The following is a 17,737-nucleotide window of genomic DNA, read 5'->3' on the forward strand; positions in this document are numbered from 1 at the left end:
GAATCCCCGGACAGCGCATAGCTAGCAGGCTATAGCAATGCAAGAGGCACAAGTTTTTTGCACAGTGATAGGTGGCATAGAGAAGTGTGTAATGGTGCAAGATGCATGGAGATGTTGTAGTAGCAAAAATGTCAAAGAGGGAGCACTTGTCAGTAATAGGTAGAGCTTCAACATCAGAGTATGTTCCTATCCCAACAGAGTGGTCAGTTGGGAGTGTTTTTTAGGCTCCAAGTGTTGTTGGAGCTAGTGGACTGGGAAAATGTGTTGCATGCAGAACATTATAGAGGTAGGATAGGGGTTGCTGATAATCCATATCTTGTTGAGAGGGAATGTTGAAAATGCAACAATATGATGGATCTTAGTGGAAAGGAGTCGCCTTCACTAAGTGGGCCCGCAGGGTATTGTTGGCGCAAAGTCTATTTTTAGACTATCTCTATTTCTAGACATATGGATCATGGTCTATGAGTTGCAGTATGCTATTTGTGGATGATTGGTCATGTTGGGAAAAATAGATGGACTCCTATTTTTGGTTCACAGTGGAGTGATCCGAGTCTATTTTTAGACTACCAGGCTAAAAATAGAAATAGTCAAATATTATTAGCCCTTAGTAATATTTGGACTCTGAACATTATCTTATCCTCTTGGAGCACTTCAGTTTGAGCTACGGATGTGGCACATGCAGCTGACAAAAGGAATCATGTGGTTTCTTATGTGTTAGTTGAGCTATTGCATGGAGGACTTCAGTTAGAACTCATGCATGTGAGTTCTATGGAGTTGGATGTGGAGGTGATGGAGTTGTGTTCAGTTTGACTTAGTTGAACTAGTTGTATTTAGTCTAACTAAAGAATACACTAGTGATGAGTTGTGTGAATTGATTTTTAATTAATTCACTAATTATTAACTCATAAAGAAACTAAAGAATACATAAGTTGACTCAGTGCATGGACAGTTCAACAGAGACAGGTGTTAGAGGTAAGTGAAAGGGTGAGTTGTGACTATCATTTGTGCATGAGATTTGTACATGCATGGATTTGAGTAATGCTAGTGAGGATTGCGCAGTGTGGGCCAATAACAAGGCAATTTTAGCTTGTGTTCATGTGATTCTCTTGCAGATTATGCAGTGGAGGCAGGCAAAGCAACGGAGGAGATTTGAACCTGTGACTTGTTTGGATCTGAGCTAGTTTTGTGTGTAATAGGTGGAGATAGTACTGAGTACTTGTGAGGAGTATTGTACTATGTATTGTTACATGTTCTCAATCATTATAATATACAGATAGTGTGGGGTTTTTAGCTGTATTCTTTCCCGGGGTTACATACTGTGTTAATGTGTGCATGCGATTGATGTTTCATTGCTTTTGATGCTGCTAAATTGGTGATCAATCTAGATGAGATTATGTATTGTGCATGTATTCCGCAATAGTGTATAATTGGGATAATCTCTGTGAATAAGTGTTTATTATTCAAAATTTCTACACCTGCTCCTTTGAACACCGGAAAATTTATCGCGCTTGCCATATTGAATTATGGTGGTGGCATAGGTGGTGTGGGCAAAGACGGGGGTGAAGATGGTGAAACCGGTGGCGGTGTAGGCGGGGTGGCATGCTCTCCCTCACTCTCCCATGGAGGTGAAATCAAGGGACTAGTCTCTAATTCTGCACTACCTTCATCTGTCTAGATGTTCCCACTTTTCGTAGCCCTAAACATCAATTTATTCACATAACGCACTTTTCACACAGTAGAATTTTAATCCAAGTGTTCAAATATCTAATGTACTCACCTCACGGTCCTTTGAGGAAGCATCATTCCGCTTCACTATAGCTGACTGAAGTATCTACCACGAACTCTGTGGTAAACCCTCCTATAATTTAATCAAGCCAATGGTCCACAGTGCACATGATCTTATCTTCTAATGCTTCCAGTCTACACACCAACTCTCGAGTCCATACAATAAGTTTGTTGAGCCTACACCTTCCTTGACTATTTGCTAGCTTTGCAATCCACTTGTACAACTCAGAGGGGAAGGATGCAAAGAAAATTTCATGTATTTCCGTATATAAGTAGTGCTTTAACCACTCTTTGTTTGATAAGTGAGGATTCCTATTTTCTTGCGGTGCAAACTCATGAATCTTCCTGCCCAACCACTCTTTAATTCCTTTCTTTGTTGGATTCTAGTGATACAACATCAGACATCTCTTATGCAAATCTCGGTCCCAGCAATGGAACCATTTGCTCTCTTATAGGGGCCTGACCTAGGTTAAGAGTTGATTTAGCCAAACATATCCCGGTACAACTGGCCCTTTCGGCAACAGTCCATGGAGAGCGGACTAAGGTCTCACCCGAAGTAGTATGGGAAGGTGGTAGAACCAGGCTTCTACACCCTGGAGATGTCTAATGAGTTGAAGTGGTCCGCACTTTGACCCGTCGCTATGCGCACTTTCTCGTATGTCCCAACCTAAGATGTTGCCTTTGTGCAACCCTACTTGGGGGCTGAATGTTGTTATTACCAAAGTCCTTACTAATATTCCAATTTTAGTTGATTATTTTAGCCTACTTGCGTGCTTCAAGTTATACTTAACAACATAAATCATTCATACAGGTGCACGCAGTAAATAAACAGTATATTTTCCATTTATATCAAACATGCATTAACGCAAGAACAAATACACAAATTGATAACAAACTTCTCTTTATTAATCCCTTCTTTGGTTACAGACTCAACTCCACCTTGCACAGTCAACTGCAGGGGTCCGTGCACTCAGCTGCAGACTACTAGGCTTCTGCGCACTCAGCTGTAGAGCCTTTTCCTACTCTATGACCCAAAGACACACTTCACTTAGTCACTTAGACTCTTGCTCTTCTTCACAACTTCTCTTTTCTCTTCTTAGAGCCTCGCTCTATTTATACAATCCCATGGTCCACAGACCATGGGTAGGTCTATCTAGCCGACATTACGTTACAAAACTAGAGTAGACAACCCTGTGACTCTATCATACATTTTGCGTGCTCACAATTCGTGGAGTCTTTACAACAATATTGGGTCAAAACATGGGCTTTGAGCCCCAAAACATGCCTTGGAGGGATTCCATGCCCAACAGCCACACCATTTTGCTGCGGTGTATATCTTGTAATAAATTGCTTGTGAATTCCATGCTCCCTACAAAAACAAAGGAAATCAATTGAGATGTATTCTCCACCTCTGTCAATCCTAATGACTTTGAAGTAGTATCCACATTGCTTTTCAACAAGAGCCTTGTATTGGCGAAAGCGCTCAAACACTTCACTTTTCTATTTTAGGAGATAGACCCATGTCTTCCTTGTGTAGTTATCTATGAAGGTCAATACATAATGGCTGCCACCAATTAATGGTGTCTGCATTGGTCCACATAAATCTGAGTGGACAATCTCCAACGATGCCTTTACCTTCACTGACTTTCCTACTGGAAATGTCTCTCTATGTTGCTTGCCCAAGATACATCCTTCACATATGGTCTATGGTTTTTCTATGAGTGGTAAACCCTTCACTATGTCCTTCCTATGCAGCAAATTCAAACTTCCAAAGTTGAGATGTCCAAATATCAAGTGCCATAACCAGTTTTCATCTTTTACCTCTATGTGAAAGTTTACTTGTGTGAGAGCTGCTTCTTTTCTTCCATCTTCTTGTGCGTTCATAGATAGTTGTGCTTGTGCACCTTCTTTCTGCAAATATGATATTATTTTTAGGGGAAACATTCTATTGTTTGTCATCTGAACCTTTTAAATTCGTTGTCTTCTTGGAGGCCTATCCAAAATTGTGCACACATCATTTTTGAAGAAGACATTGTAACCTTTCTACATGAGCTGTCCAAGGCTCATGAGATTATGTTTCAGACCGGGGACAAATTAAACATCTGATATGCATTTCTTCTCCCCATTCTTTGTTAGGATATTAACTCTTCTTTTCCCATGACAGAGACTTTTCTATCAGTCCCTAATGTCACTTCAGATTTCACACTTTCATCTAGATCAAAACACATTTCTATGTTTCCTGACATGTGGTTGCTACACCCTAAATCTAGATACCATATATCACTCGGTTTTTCTTGTGCTACATTACAAGCTAAAAACATGCTATCATGGTTCTCATTTTCTCTTGTGAAATTTACACATGGTTTGTTACTAATGTCATATTGATTCTTTCTACATTCATTTGCATAATGACCATACTTCTTATAGTAATGCCATTGAACTTGAGATTTATCATACCTCTGACCTTGTACTTGATTTTGGCTTGGGCCTTGACTTGGATATTGATTGCTACCTCTTCCATTTGAGCTTGAAGGGCTGCTTCTTCCACCTTTGTGTGGGCTTTTTCCTCTTTCTCTATCATATGGTCTTCCTCTGCCTCGACCTTGAGCAAATGATACTTGTGCCTTGAAGGCATGCTCCAATGAGGACCTTGCTGCTCTATTCAGTCTATGTTCATGAGAAATCAGTGATGCATTAACCTCATCCACTGATAACTGTAAAATATCCTTTGTCTCTTCTATGGCCACAACAATGGCCTCAAACCTTGCTAGAAAACTTCTCAAAACTTTCTCAACTGTTCTTCTTTCCTCAAGTGTCTCACCATGAGACCTGATTTGAGTAACCAACCCACTTACATGTGTAAAAAACAAGTCTATATTCTCAGACTCTTTCATACAAAGTGTTTAAAAATCTCTCCTCAACATTTGCAGCTTTGTTGTCTTGACTTTTGACATGCCTTGGTAGGCTTGTTGAAAATAGCAACAAGAAATGCTAAAAATAACATTTCTATAAATAACATTTTAGGATATGCTCCTACTCTGTTGGAAATAGCAAAAAATAAAAATGCTAAAACTAGCATTCCTATAAATAGAATTTTAGGACAGATTCCAATTTTAATTAGTCCCTAAATTAAAATTGATAATTAAAATTCGAATTTAGTCTCACCAACAGTTTGAAAAATAATTTATTAATTCACCTTGAGTTAATTAGTTGGTTAAAATCAAACATGAAGTCTTTGTGAAGACATGCAACAGTTATTCCTTTGATTGAGGAAGTTATCCCTTAATTATGGAGATAAGGATGAGTTGTATTTAGTTAGCTCAGTTAACTGAGTTAAGTCGAGTTAAATTAGTTCCAAACAGTTGGAGGAACTGATTAAGAGTTCAGTGAGTTAATGCATGGATGCATGCAATTATTTTTCTCTAGATAACTGAATATTCTCTCATAAATAACCAATGCATGTCAGTTCAAAGAAAGACCCAGTTGAGATTAATGACAGGGACATTGTACTATCAGTTGGAGGAATTTTCCTATAAAGGAAACTCATCAATGTAGAAGGAATCAACTCCTTTAGGATTGCACATTTATTTCAGAGGTCAGTCGTGTGTGAGGTGAAAATCACATAGGTTGTAACTGGAGGACCCAGGAGAAACTGTGCAAGGAAATAGGAGGCTCGGAGGATTGAAGGAAGGCATATGTGTTGTCTATTCTTTCTATGAGCAGCAGTGGGGGATTGTATTGAGAGCTGGATAGCTTGAGAGCTAAATCTTTGTGTAATCCAGAGATATTTCCACCTTGTATGATAATACAGGTAACAGGGTTTTTAGCTTAGGCTTTCCCTAGAGTATTCTTCTGTGTTTCATGTTTATGATTTCTTCTTCTCTGTTATATGTGTTCCGATTGATCTTGCTCAAATTGATTAAGCTTCCGCAAAGTTTGTTAGTATAATTAGATTGAGTATTTTTCTTTAGTATGTTGCATAATCAGATTAATCTATAGTGAGAATTTCTACATCGTATCAGAGGTAGCTGATCTGTAGAGAAATTTCTACATGGTATCGGAGCGAGGTTTTGTAGAAAAAGTTCTACATTGTATCAGAGCAATGGTGAGTCTTGTTGTCTTCAGTCTTCCTAAGAGCTGGCATAGCTACTAGGAGAACAATATACAAGGAAGAGAGAAACTTTTGGATTGGGAATGACTGTGGTCGGATCTCATGTAGGAGGAGATTAGGAGGAGCACTAAAGATGGTTCTTCATCCAAGGATGATGAAGAAAATCTAGCCTTATCCAATAAGGCAAGGAAAGGGAAGGAGGAGGATTCTCTTCCCAAATCGATTTCTTCTCATGGTGGGAAGAAGATTGAGAAATCTAAAGTGAGATGGTTTAATTGTAATGAGGGGGGCCATTATGCAACTAATTGTCCATTGAATAAATCCAAGAAGGGATCCTTGAAAGGATCGAAAGGTGAGGCATTAGCCTCTCAGTTCGAATTGGATTTTACCCTCATCGCACGCATGATTTCATCGATGATGGGTTGTGGTTGGTTTCTTGACAGTGGATCCTCATTCCACATGACCGGCGATAAAGGTTTATTCAGTACCTTGGAGGAGAAAGACCTCAAGATACTCATAGAGATGGGTGATGACGAAGGGTATAGTGTTTCAGTGGTGGGCACGGTTGCTTTTTAGAGGGAGCATGGAGCTTGTATCACCTTGAAAGATGTGAAGTATGTGCCTAGACTGAAGAAGAACTTGGTATCGAACGTGATGATGGAGGATAAAGGCTATGATGTAGTCTTCAGTAAGGGAAAGGTTTTCCTTAGACACATCACCACGAGACAGGTGAAGCAGATCGGTTCACGAGTCAAGACCTGTATTCTCTTAAGGTTCAAAATGCATGCAAAGCCTTGAGGAGCAAGGAAAATGTTGGAGACTTGGTGGTTGAGAGGGAGAGTACATTACCTCTCAAAATGTAGCGCCAGAAGAAGTCTCAAAAAATTGTGGAGGAGCCACAATTGGTGAAGTAGCTTCAGGAGGTTGTGGAGCAGCCACAATTGGAGATGCTGAGAAAAGAACAAGTGAAGGCATCCACTCATGTAGAGACCTCCGTTAGGGGGAAATTTCGAGCCAAGTTAGAGAAGGATCACATGCAAACATACCTCTAGGTGTGAGGTGGGGCAATGTGAAGTGATAGTCCCATGAAGGCTGAAATAGGGGCAGGATCCTTGAGGTACCCAGCCTCTTTGATTAGACCTTGCTACGGGAGCCCCGACGAGGAGTAGAAGGACTAGCTGAGTGGGTAGAGACAGATGTGGATGGAGCGGCAAAGGGAGCTTCAGCATTAGAGGGTGTTTCTAGCCCAACAGGGAGGTCAGTTGGGAGATCAGTTACTTACTTCTCAGTAACTAAGTTGCAACACAATAGTGGGTAGCATGATGCAACATGATGAGAGGAGGTGCAGTGTGGATGCAGTGTTGGGAGATAAGGCCAACAGTAGCACGGATGAAGTAGAAGGAATCAGTGTGATTGATGCAGTCAAAGATCAAAGTGATAGAGGCTAGAGTAGTCACATATTGAAGAGCACAGAGGTGTAGAGTTTTCAGTCGACAGAGGCAATAGCAGTCAGAGACTTTGATGACAGAGGCATCATTCTGATTCAAGTTGGATATTTTTTGTGTTTCTAGAGTTGCTATAGAAACAACACTTGAGAGAAGTTTTGCATGTAGAATATTCCAAAGGTTTAGGATTTGGTTTGAGTTTAATATCTTTCTTGTTGAGAGGGAGTGTTGAAAATAGAAACAAGAAATGCTAAAAATAGCATTGTTATAAATAGCATTTCAGGATATGCTCCAACTTCATTGGAAATAGAAAAAAATAGAAATGAAAAAAATAGCATTCCTATAAATAGCATTTCAGGATAGATTCCAATTTTAATTAGTCCCTAAATTAAAATTGAGAATTAAAATTCGAATTTAGTCTCACCAGTAGTTTGAAAAATAATTAATTAACTCATCTTGAGTTAATTAGTTGGTTAAAATCAGACATGAAGTCTTTGCGAAGACATGCAACAATTATTCCTTTGATTGAGGAAGTTATCCCTTAATTAAGGAGGTGACGATGAGTTGTATTTCAGTTGTAATTAGTTAGCTCAGTTAACTGAGTTAAGTTGAGTTAAATTAGTTCCAAACAGTTTGAGGAACTAATTGTGAGTTCAGTCAGTTAATGCATGCATGCATGCAACTAGTGTTCTCCAGATAACTGAATATTCTCTCATAAATAACCAATGCATGTCAGTTCAGAGAAAGACCCAGGTGAAATTAAAGACAGGGACATTGTACTATCAGTTGGAAGAATTTTCCTATAAAGGAAAATCATACATGCAGAAGGAATCAACTCCTTTAGGATTGCGTAGTTATTTTAGAGGTCAGTGTTGTGTGTGAGGTGAGAATCACACAGGTTGTAGTTGGAGGACCCAAGAGAAATTGCGCAAGGAAATAGGAGGCTTGGAGAACTAAAGGAAAGCATATGTGTTGTCTATTTAGTCTATGAGCAATAGTGAGGGATTGTACTGAGAGCTGGATAGCTTGAGAGCTAAATCTTTGTGTAATCTGGAGATATTTCCACGTTACATGATAATACAGATAGTAGGGTTTTTAGCTGAGGCTTTCCCAAGAGTATTCTTCTGTGTTTCATGTGTATGATTTCTTATTTTCTGTTATATGTGTTTTGATTGATATTGATCAAATTGATTAAGCTTTCGAAAAGTTTGTTAGTAGGAGTATATTGAGTATTTTGCTTTAGCACATTGCATAATCAGATTAATCTATAGTGAGAATTTATACATGGTATCAGAGGTAGCTGATCTGTAGAGAAATTTATACAACGCTGTCTAGAGGGTGTCCCATGCTTGCTTGGACTTTGTTGCTACTACAACCCTTGGGAAAATACTTTCATGATCTGCTTCAAAAATATAAAACAGGGCTTTTGGATCCTTCTTCTTGTTGTCCCTTAACAAATCTCTTTCCTGTTGAGATAAGGTATTGTATGATGCTGCATCTACTGGTTCTTGAAAACCATTCTCCACCAAATCCCAAATGTCCTGAGAAGAAAACAAGGATTTGAATCCTTCTTTCTATTGTCCCTTAACAAATCTCTTTCCTGTTGAGATAAGCAATTGTATGATGCTGCATCTATTGGTTCTTGAAAACCATTCTCCACCAAATCCCAAATGTCCTGAGAAGAAAACAAGGCCTTCATTGTAATAGCCCAATAATCATAACTTCTATAATTAAAATGAGGTATTTGAGGATTATTCAAGCTTGTTCTTGATGTTTCCATTTCTAAGCATAAAAGAAACTTTCTACCTGCTGGTAAATATGCTAACAACAATATGCCCTGAAAACAATTCTTGTTGCTAGTAAAGACACTTGCTTTTACATTAACAATATTTAACCCGCTCCGATACCATGTTAGAAAAATTTAGGAAATTTAATTTTCATGGAGGGGCAGAGATCTATGACTCTCGCGAAGCTATGTTCACGTAGCTAGGTTCGCGCACTGCAGAGTTTATTTTGTGCAACTACCTTCACGCACCGCGAAGCTATTTCACATACTTGGATTTCGCGGACCTGGATTTCGCGGAGCTATTTCAGAGACTTAATGAATAATATTCACTCACGACAAAAATAACAAAGTAGGTTTGGGGCAACACAATAAAAACTTAGTATTAAATTATAAAACATGAAAATACATTCACATGAGGCTGCAACTCATTCACCAAGTAAAAACTAAAATTTCATGTGGAATAACACACAGTAAAATACTGTAACCGTTGTTTTCATGCACCCAACAAAATTTTCTCCACCATTTTCTCCTCAAAGACTTGTGCTCTCTTTCTCTCCAACTCTCTTACTCTCTAACCCATCAAAATGAATTTTACATTCATATTTAACTCAACATACAATTTTTCATTTAATTCATGATAGAGAAAAAATAATTAATATGATGTTGTTGTTGATTGTGATCAGAATCGCACAAGTGTTTCTGAAGTGTGGGCAATAGTCGCTGAATGAATGCTTGCCCATGTCTAATTTTGAAAAGTACATTAACTTATTTAAATTCCTTACCGCGTTTCAGAATGGATCGTGCCTGGCTTCAGTCCTTCCATCTTTAAACAGAGATGCAACCTGCAACAATATGTCTGACAAGTATGGCTGTTGTCAGGTTGTTTATTGCAGTGGTTGGGATTATTATTTCCAACACTCCCCCTAAATCAAAATTTCCACCATTGACAATTCCCAAACATTTTCTTAGATAAACAAAAACTTTCACATGATAATGGTGTTGTGAAGATGTCAGCAAATTGTTCCTGTGACCTGCAGTGCTGCAACACCATTTCATCATTGTTAATCAACTCTCTAATAAAATGATATTTAGCATCAATATGCTTGGTCCTCTTGTGGAAGACAGAATTCTTTGACGATGCAATTGTTGAGGTGTTGTCACAGAAAATAGTTGTCACACCCTCTTGATCATGATAAAGATCCCTCAACATCCTTCTCATTCAAACTAATTGACAGATCGCTACTGTTGTTGTGACATATTCAGCTTCTGCTATTGACAGTGACACTATTGGTTGCTTCTTGGAGGCCCATGCAATGGCTCCGGAAACCAAATGAAAAACATATCCTGATGTGCTCTTTCTATCATCGACATTGCCTGCCCAATCACTGTCATTGTAACCAACCAGCCTGAAATCACTTCTTGTTGTGTACAGAACACCATACTGTTTTATCCCATTGACATACCTCAGAATCCTTTTCGTTGCTTGCCAATGTGTCTCCTTGGGTGTCTCCATGAACCTTGACACCAAAGTTACTGCATACGTTATATCCGGCCTAGTGGCAGTCAAATACATCAAGCTGCCTATCATGCTTTTGTATAATGTCAGATTGACATTGCTACTGCAATCTTCTTTGCTCAACTTCAACCCTATGATAGTTGGAGTTGGTGCGGACTTGCTGTTCTGCGTTTTAAACCTCTCCAAAAATTTTGCCACATACTTTGCTTGAGAGATAAAAATGCCATTTTCTGTTTACTTCACTTCTATGCCCAAAAAATATATTAACAATCCCAAGTCAGTCATTTCAAATTCACTCTTCATGACTTGTTCGAAATCAGTGATGAGGAAATCATCACTACCTGTAAAAATCAAATCATCTACATATAAGATAACAATGAGAATCTTACCTTCGCTCTCTTTGATATAGAGAGTAGGATCACCGTCACATTTTTTGAAACAATTGTCCAACAAGTAAGAATCTATCCTATTGTACCATGCGCATGATGCTTTCTTCAACCCATAAAGACCTTTCCTCAACCGATATACTTTGTCTTCTTGGCCTTCAATCTCATAACCGGGCGGTTGCACGACATACACTTCCTCTTATAGCACTCCATTCAAGAACATTGATTTTATGTTGATTTGATATACTCTCCATTTGTGTTGTGCAACAATCGCCACAACTACATGCACTGTCTCGATCTGTGTGACTGGCGCGAACGTCTCCACATAATCTCTTCCATGCTACTGCTTGTATCCTTTGACAACTAAGCTTGCTTTATGCCTTTCAATCTTTCCCTCAATGTTGCTTTTGGTCTTATAGACCCACTTCACTCCAATAACATGTTTTGCTTTCGGAAGGCTCACTAACTCCCATGTGTCATTCCTTTCTATTGCTTATATTTCTTCCTCCATTGTCGCAACCCATTTTTATTCTTTGACTGTATCTTCAAAGTGGATTGGGTCATCTACATGACAAGATAATGAAAATAAGGAATTCATACAAGCGCTACTATCAACTTCATCTTGCTCATAAATTTCATTTAAACTTTTGAATTTTGGTCTTCTTATGCTTGTTGAAGATGGGCTTGACATGTCACCTGGTGTCGTGCTTCGTGGTGTGCTTGTAGAAGCACTTGCTTGGCTGCGCGAAAATGTCCTATTATTTGTTGATGGCATTTCTTGTTGCCTACTTTGTTATGCTTGAATAAGAGTAGAGGGATTCACTGTTGAGGAATTACTTGTTGCTATTAATTCCTCCCTGTCCTCATGTGGTATACATGGTTTGACATTGACAGTCTTCTCTAAACTTCCATCCCATGCTTCCTCTTTGATGAACTGCACATCTCTGCTGATTATGACCTTCTTGGTTGATCGATTGTAGAGCTTGTATGCCTTGGATTCATCACTGTATCCAAAAAATATACATTTCTCCCCCTTATTGTCCAACTTCTTCCTTAACTCATCCCGGACATGTGCAGATGCCACACATCCAAAAACTCTCATGTGAGTGACATTTTGCTTTCTTCCACTCCATGCCTCTTTAGGAACAATGTTCTAGATACTTTTGGTTGGACATCTATTCAAGATATATGTTGCACAAGCGACAACTCCAGCCCAATAGTCATTTGGCAAATGCTTTTCCTTCAACATACTCCTTGCCATTTCCATAATAGTCCTATTCTTTCCTTCTACCACACCATTTTCTTGTGGTGTATATCTTGTTGTAAATTTCTTGTGAATTCCATGCTCCCTATAAAAACAAAGGAAATCATTTGAGAGGTATTCTCCACCTCTGTCAGTCCTAAGGAATTTGATGTAGTATCCACTTTGCTTTTCAACAAGAGCCTTGTATTGGCGAAAGTGCTCAAACACTTCACTTTTTTGTTTTTGGAGATAGACCCATGTCTTCCTTGTGTAGTCATCTATGAAGGTAAATACATAGTGGCCACCACCAATTGATGGTGTTTGCATTGGTCCACATAAATCTAAGTGGAAAATCTCCAAAGGTGCCCTTTCCCTCACTAACTTTCCTGCTGGAAATGTCTCTCTATGTTGCTTGCCCAAGGTACATCCTTCACATATGCTGTTTGGTTTTTCTATGAGTGGTAAACCCTTCACCGTGTCTTTCCTATGTAGCAAATTCAAGCCTCCAAAGTTGAGATGTCCAAATCTCAAGTGCCATAACCAGTTTCCATCTTCTACCTCTGCTTGAAAGCTTATTTCTGTGATAGCTTCTTCTTTTCTTCCATCTTCTTGTGCGTTAATAGATAGTTGTGCTTGTGCACCTTCTTTTTGAAAATATGATATTATTTTTAGGGAAAAAATTATATTGTTTTTCATCTGAACCTTTGCAATCAACCGTCTGCTTGGAGGCATATCCAAAATTGTGCACACATCATTTTTGAAGAAGACATTGTAGCCTTTCTGCATAATTTGTCCAACGTTTCAGACCGGGGACAGAGTAAACATCTGAGATGTATTTCTTCTCCCCATTCTTTGTTAGGATATTAACTCTTCCTTTTCCCATGACAGAGACTTTGCTATCAGTCCCTAATGTCACTTCAAATTTCACTCTTTCATCTAGATCAGAAATATTTCTATGTTTCCTAACATGTGGTTGCTACACCCTGAATCTAGATACCATATATCACTCGGTTTTTCTTGTCCTACATTACAAGATAAAAACATGCTACCATGGTTCTTATTGTCTCTTGTGAAATTTACACTTGGTTTGTTACTAATGTCATATTGCTTCCTTCTACATTCATTTGCATAATGACCATACTTCTTATAGTAATGACATTGAACTTGAGATTTATCATATCTTTGACCTTATGCTCGATTTTGGCTTGGGCCTTGACTTGGATTTTGATTGTTGCATCTTCCATTTGAGCTTGAACTGCTGCTTCTTCCACCTCTGTGTGGGCTTCTTCCTCTTCCTCTAACATATGATCTTCCTCTGCTTCGACCTTGACCAAATGATACTTGTGTCTTGAAGGAATGCTCTAATGAGGAGCTTTCTGCTCTATTCTGTCTATGTTCATAAGAAATTAGTGATGCATTAAACTCATCCACTGAGAACTGTGAGGGATCCTTTTTCTCTCCTATGGCCACAAAAATGGCCTTAAACCTCGCTGGCAAACTTCTCAAAACTTTCTCAACTATTCTTCTTTCCTCAAGTGTCTCACCATGAGACCTGATTTGAGTAACCAGCCCACTTACATGTGTAAAAAATGAGTCTATATTCTCAGACTCTTTCACACAAAGTGTTTCAAAATCTCTCCTCAACATTTGCAGCTTTGTTGTCTTGACTTTTGCCATGCCTTGTAGGTTGTCTGGAGGGTGTCCCATGCTTGCTTGGACTTCATTGCTGCTGCAACCCTTGGGAAAACACTTTCATGAACTACTTGAAAAATATAAAACAGGACTTTTGAATCCTTCTTCCTGTTGTCCCTTAAAAAATCTCTTTCTTGTTGAGATAAGGCATCATATGTTGTTGCATCTGTTGGTTCTTGAAAACCATTCTCTACAAATCCCAAATGTCTTGAGAAGAAAATAGGGCCTTCATTGTAATAGCCCAATAATCATAATTTTTTCCATTAAACTGAGGTATTTGAGGACTGGTCAAGCTTGTTCTTAATGTTGCCATTTCTGAGTGTAAAAGAAACTTTCTACCTGTTGCTAAATATGCTAAAAACAATCTGCCCTCAAAACAATTGTTACTGCTAGTAAAAACACTTTTTTTTACACTAACAATATTTAACCTGCTCCGATACCATGTTAGAAAAATTTAGGAAATTTAATTTTTGCAGAGGGGCAGAGAGCTATAACTCTTGCTAAGCTACTTTTGCACAGCTACGTTTGTGCACCAAATATATGATTTTGTGCAGCTACCTTCGCGCACCGTGGAGCTATTTCACAAACTTGGATTTCTTGAACCTAGATTTCACGGAGCTATTTTAGAGACTTAATGAATAATATTCAGTCACGGAAAATATAACAAAGTAGGTTTGGAGAAACATAATAAAAACTTAGTATTAAATTCTAAAACATGAAAATACATTCACATGAGGCTGCGACTCATTCACCAAGTAAAAACTAAAATTTCACTCGGAATAACACACAGTAAAATACTGTAACTGTTGTTTTCAGGCACCCACCGAAATTTGCTCCAGCATTTTCTCCTCAGTACACTCTCTTTCTCTCCAACTCTCTTACTCGCTAACCCATCAAAATGAATTTTACATTCATATTTAACTCAACATACAATTTTACATTTAATTCATGACAGAGAAAAAATAATTAATATGATGTTGTTGTTGAGTGTGATCATAATCACCCAGGTGTTTCTGGAGTGTGGGCAATAGTCACTGAATGAATGCTTGCCCATATCTATTTACCAAAAGTACATTAACTGCTTTAAATTCCTTGTTGCATTTCTGAATGGTTTGTGCCTAGCTTCAGTCCTTCCATCTTCAAACAAATATGCACCCTGCAAAAATACGTTTGACAAGTATGGCTGCTGTCAAGCTGTCTATTGTGGTGGTTGGGATTATTATTTCCAACAAGTTGCTAGTATTTGGTTTGTAGTTGTTATCAATGGATACTTCCCCTTCTGTAAGTGGTTTACTTTAAACTTTTAATACTGAACTTCTATGTATTCAGGGTAGTCGAGTGTGTGGGAGAGGGCGCGATAGATCTCCAGAAAGGAGACCATGTGATTCCTCTGTACAATGGCAAATGTGAAGACAATGTCTACTGTAAATCTAAGAAGACCAATCTGTGTGGTGAGTTTAGAGCAAATCCCTACAGTACAATGATGAGAAAGGATGGAAATCTCGTTTCTCCATTGGTGGAAAGCCAATGTATGATTTCTTGTCTTCTACATTTACCGAAGACACTGTAGTGGATTATGCTTGGTTTCTCAAGATCAATCCGGAAGTTCCATTGGATATAGCATGCTTGCTAGGCTGTGGACTGGCCACAAGTATCCCACTATTTAGTTTGATGAAATCAGAATTCACAGGCTTTCAATCGTATTAGTATAATGACAGCTGGTGACTGTCTTCAGAGTGCTTTTAACCATGGACTTTGCTACCATGTCCGCCTGCAGGACTTGGAGCTATATGGAACACAACAGACATTGAACCCCTATCAACAGTTGCTATCTTTGGCCTTGGCACTGTGGGCCTTGCAGTAAGTCATTTGGTTATCCATGATATTTGCATGATTGTTCTGTTGCCTATCTTTCTTTAGTTGGTTTCTTAAGTTTTAACTGTGAGCAGGTTGCAGAGGGTGCCAGGATAAGACAAGCATCCAAGATAATTGGCATTGACACAAATACCAACAAGTTTCCTAAAGGTAGATGCTCTTTTTTTGAGACTGACTGGTAAAATTATCATAAAATTTAGTAGGCAAGTTCTTAAAGGTCCTGAAAGGTCTTACCTCTGCAAAATTAAGGCATTGGTCCTGAGTCAAAGGTTGTTCTTGAAAGACAGTAAAGTCCTACTAGAAACCTGAATGGTTGGCCATGAAAGGCAGTAAAGTTTTAGTAGAAGCCTGAAGGGTTGGCCATGAAAGGTAATAAAATCCTGATAAAAGAGTTGTATTGAAATTTTTTACATAAGTTTGATAGGTTATATATACTTGTTAGAATGGTTGGGCTTGACTGCGATCTCAACCCTGCTCATTCAAGAAAATGTTTGAGGCAAGTTACCCATACCATCCTATTTGTCAATAGGATCTTAATCGCATGCCACAATTTAGTAAGCCTAACTTACAAGGATAGTTGGGTGGATAGAAATTTCTTTTAAAGTAATTATTTAGTCACAGAATGCACTATCAGTTAGATGTACCAAAGTATATATTGTTCTCTTCCCTGAGATAAAATGTTATCAAGAGTTTCACCACTTGCACTACTTACACTATAACCAAAATCTTGGGAGTGACAGACTGCATCAACCCAAAAGACCACGAAAAGCCCATTCACGAGGTAACCTTCTATTTCAGATTATTCTTGTATGTAATGGAAATCTCTCCAACACCTATTAGCTCCCAAGCTCATGAGAAGAGAAACACTTTTGCAGGTGATAAGAGACATGTCAAATGGTGGTGTGGATTACAGATTTGAATGCATTGGAAATACAGATATCTTATACCAGTGCTTTCTGGCCACCAATGATGTAAAGACACCCTCTGTTCCCCATTTTCAAGTTCAATATCATTGATAACAAAAATACTGCTATTTAAGAAACTGATAACAAAGATCCTAGATATCTGGATCAGCTGAAACCTCCTACTAATTGATTAATTTTCATTAAGGTCTGCTGGGGATATGCATAAACAAAACTCTAAAGTCGCATTATGGTTTGTGTGTCCTCATGGTTAATGTTTTGGTCAATTGGTTGGGATTGTAGGTCTGGAGCTTGACAATGTGGTTGGGATTTGATTCGAGTCCAAGAAAGCTAAGCCTTCTTCCAGCAGAGTTGTTTATGGGTTGGAGGATTGTGGCATCCATATTTGGTGGATTCAAGGGAAAATCCCAATTTCCTAATCTTACAGGAAAATGTGTAAACAAGGTAATGAATCATCAGATGACATACAATGGTTTTAAGCAAATTGTATTTAAAACTAGTGGTTCATGCTTTATTATTTTTCTTACAATATGCAGTTTGATTGCAGGAAGTCCAAGGAAAGGAATTAATTACCCATGAGCTGCCTTTTGCAGATATTAACAAATCATTTGATTTGTTGTTAGAAGGTAAGAGTTTGAGATGTTTTCTCCATCTCTAACCAAATATATTTTCCATTTTCTTCCAGCCAGCAATGATATATGTATGAAATAGTCAATTTTCTTACTTCTAATAAAGGCTTTGTCACCTCTGATAGTCAATTGTGTTCCTGCTAATAAAGCCTTTGTCACCTCACCTCTTACTTCTAATAAAGGCTTTGTCACCTCACCTCTTATGGGAGTATATTATGTCCAGTGAGGGAAGCCTTATTTGTGTGGTTTTAGTCTCAAACCGAGTAAAATGACCTAGCTAAGGAATTTGTGCCCCTTCAAAGTAGATTTCCATTAAATATTAGATGTGTATGTTATAGATGGTATT

The 17,737-nt window shown here is 38.4% G+C and overlaps 1 pseudogene; it reads left to right on the forward strand.

The window, feature by feature from the left end:
* Positions 1–17,420, forward strand: part of LOC149226025 (alcohol dehydrogenase-like 3) — a 51,916-nt pseudogene extending 34,496 nt beyond the window's left edge.
* Positions 17,421–17,737: the final 317 nt, after the last annotated feature.

Source organism: Pinus tabuliformis, chromosome J (assembly GCF_031772625.1).
Source record: "Pinus tabuliformis cultivar Carrire ecotype Pingquan chromosome J, CPIR1, whole genome shotgun sequence".
In the NCBI taxonomy this organism is placed as follows: Eukaryota; Viridiplantae; Streptophyta; class Pinopsida; order Pinales; family Pinaceae; genus Pinus; species Pinus tabuliformis.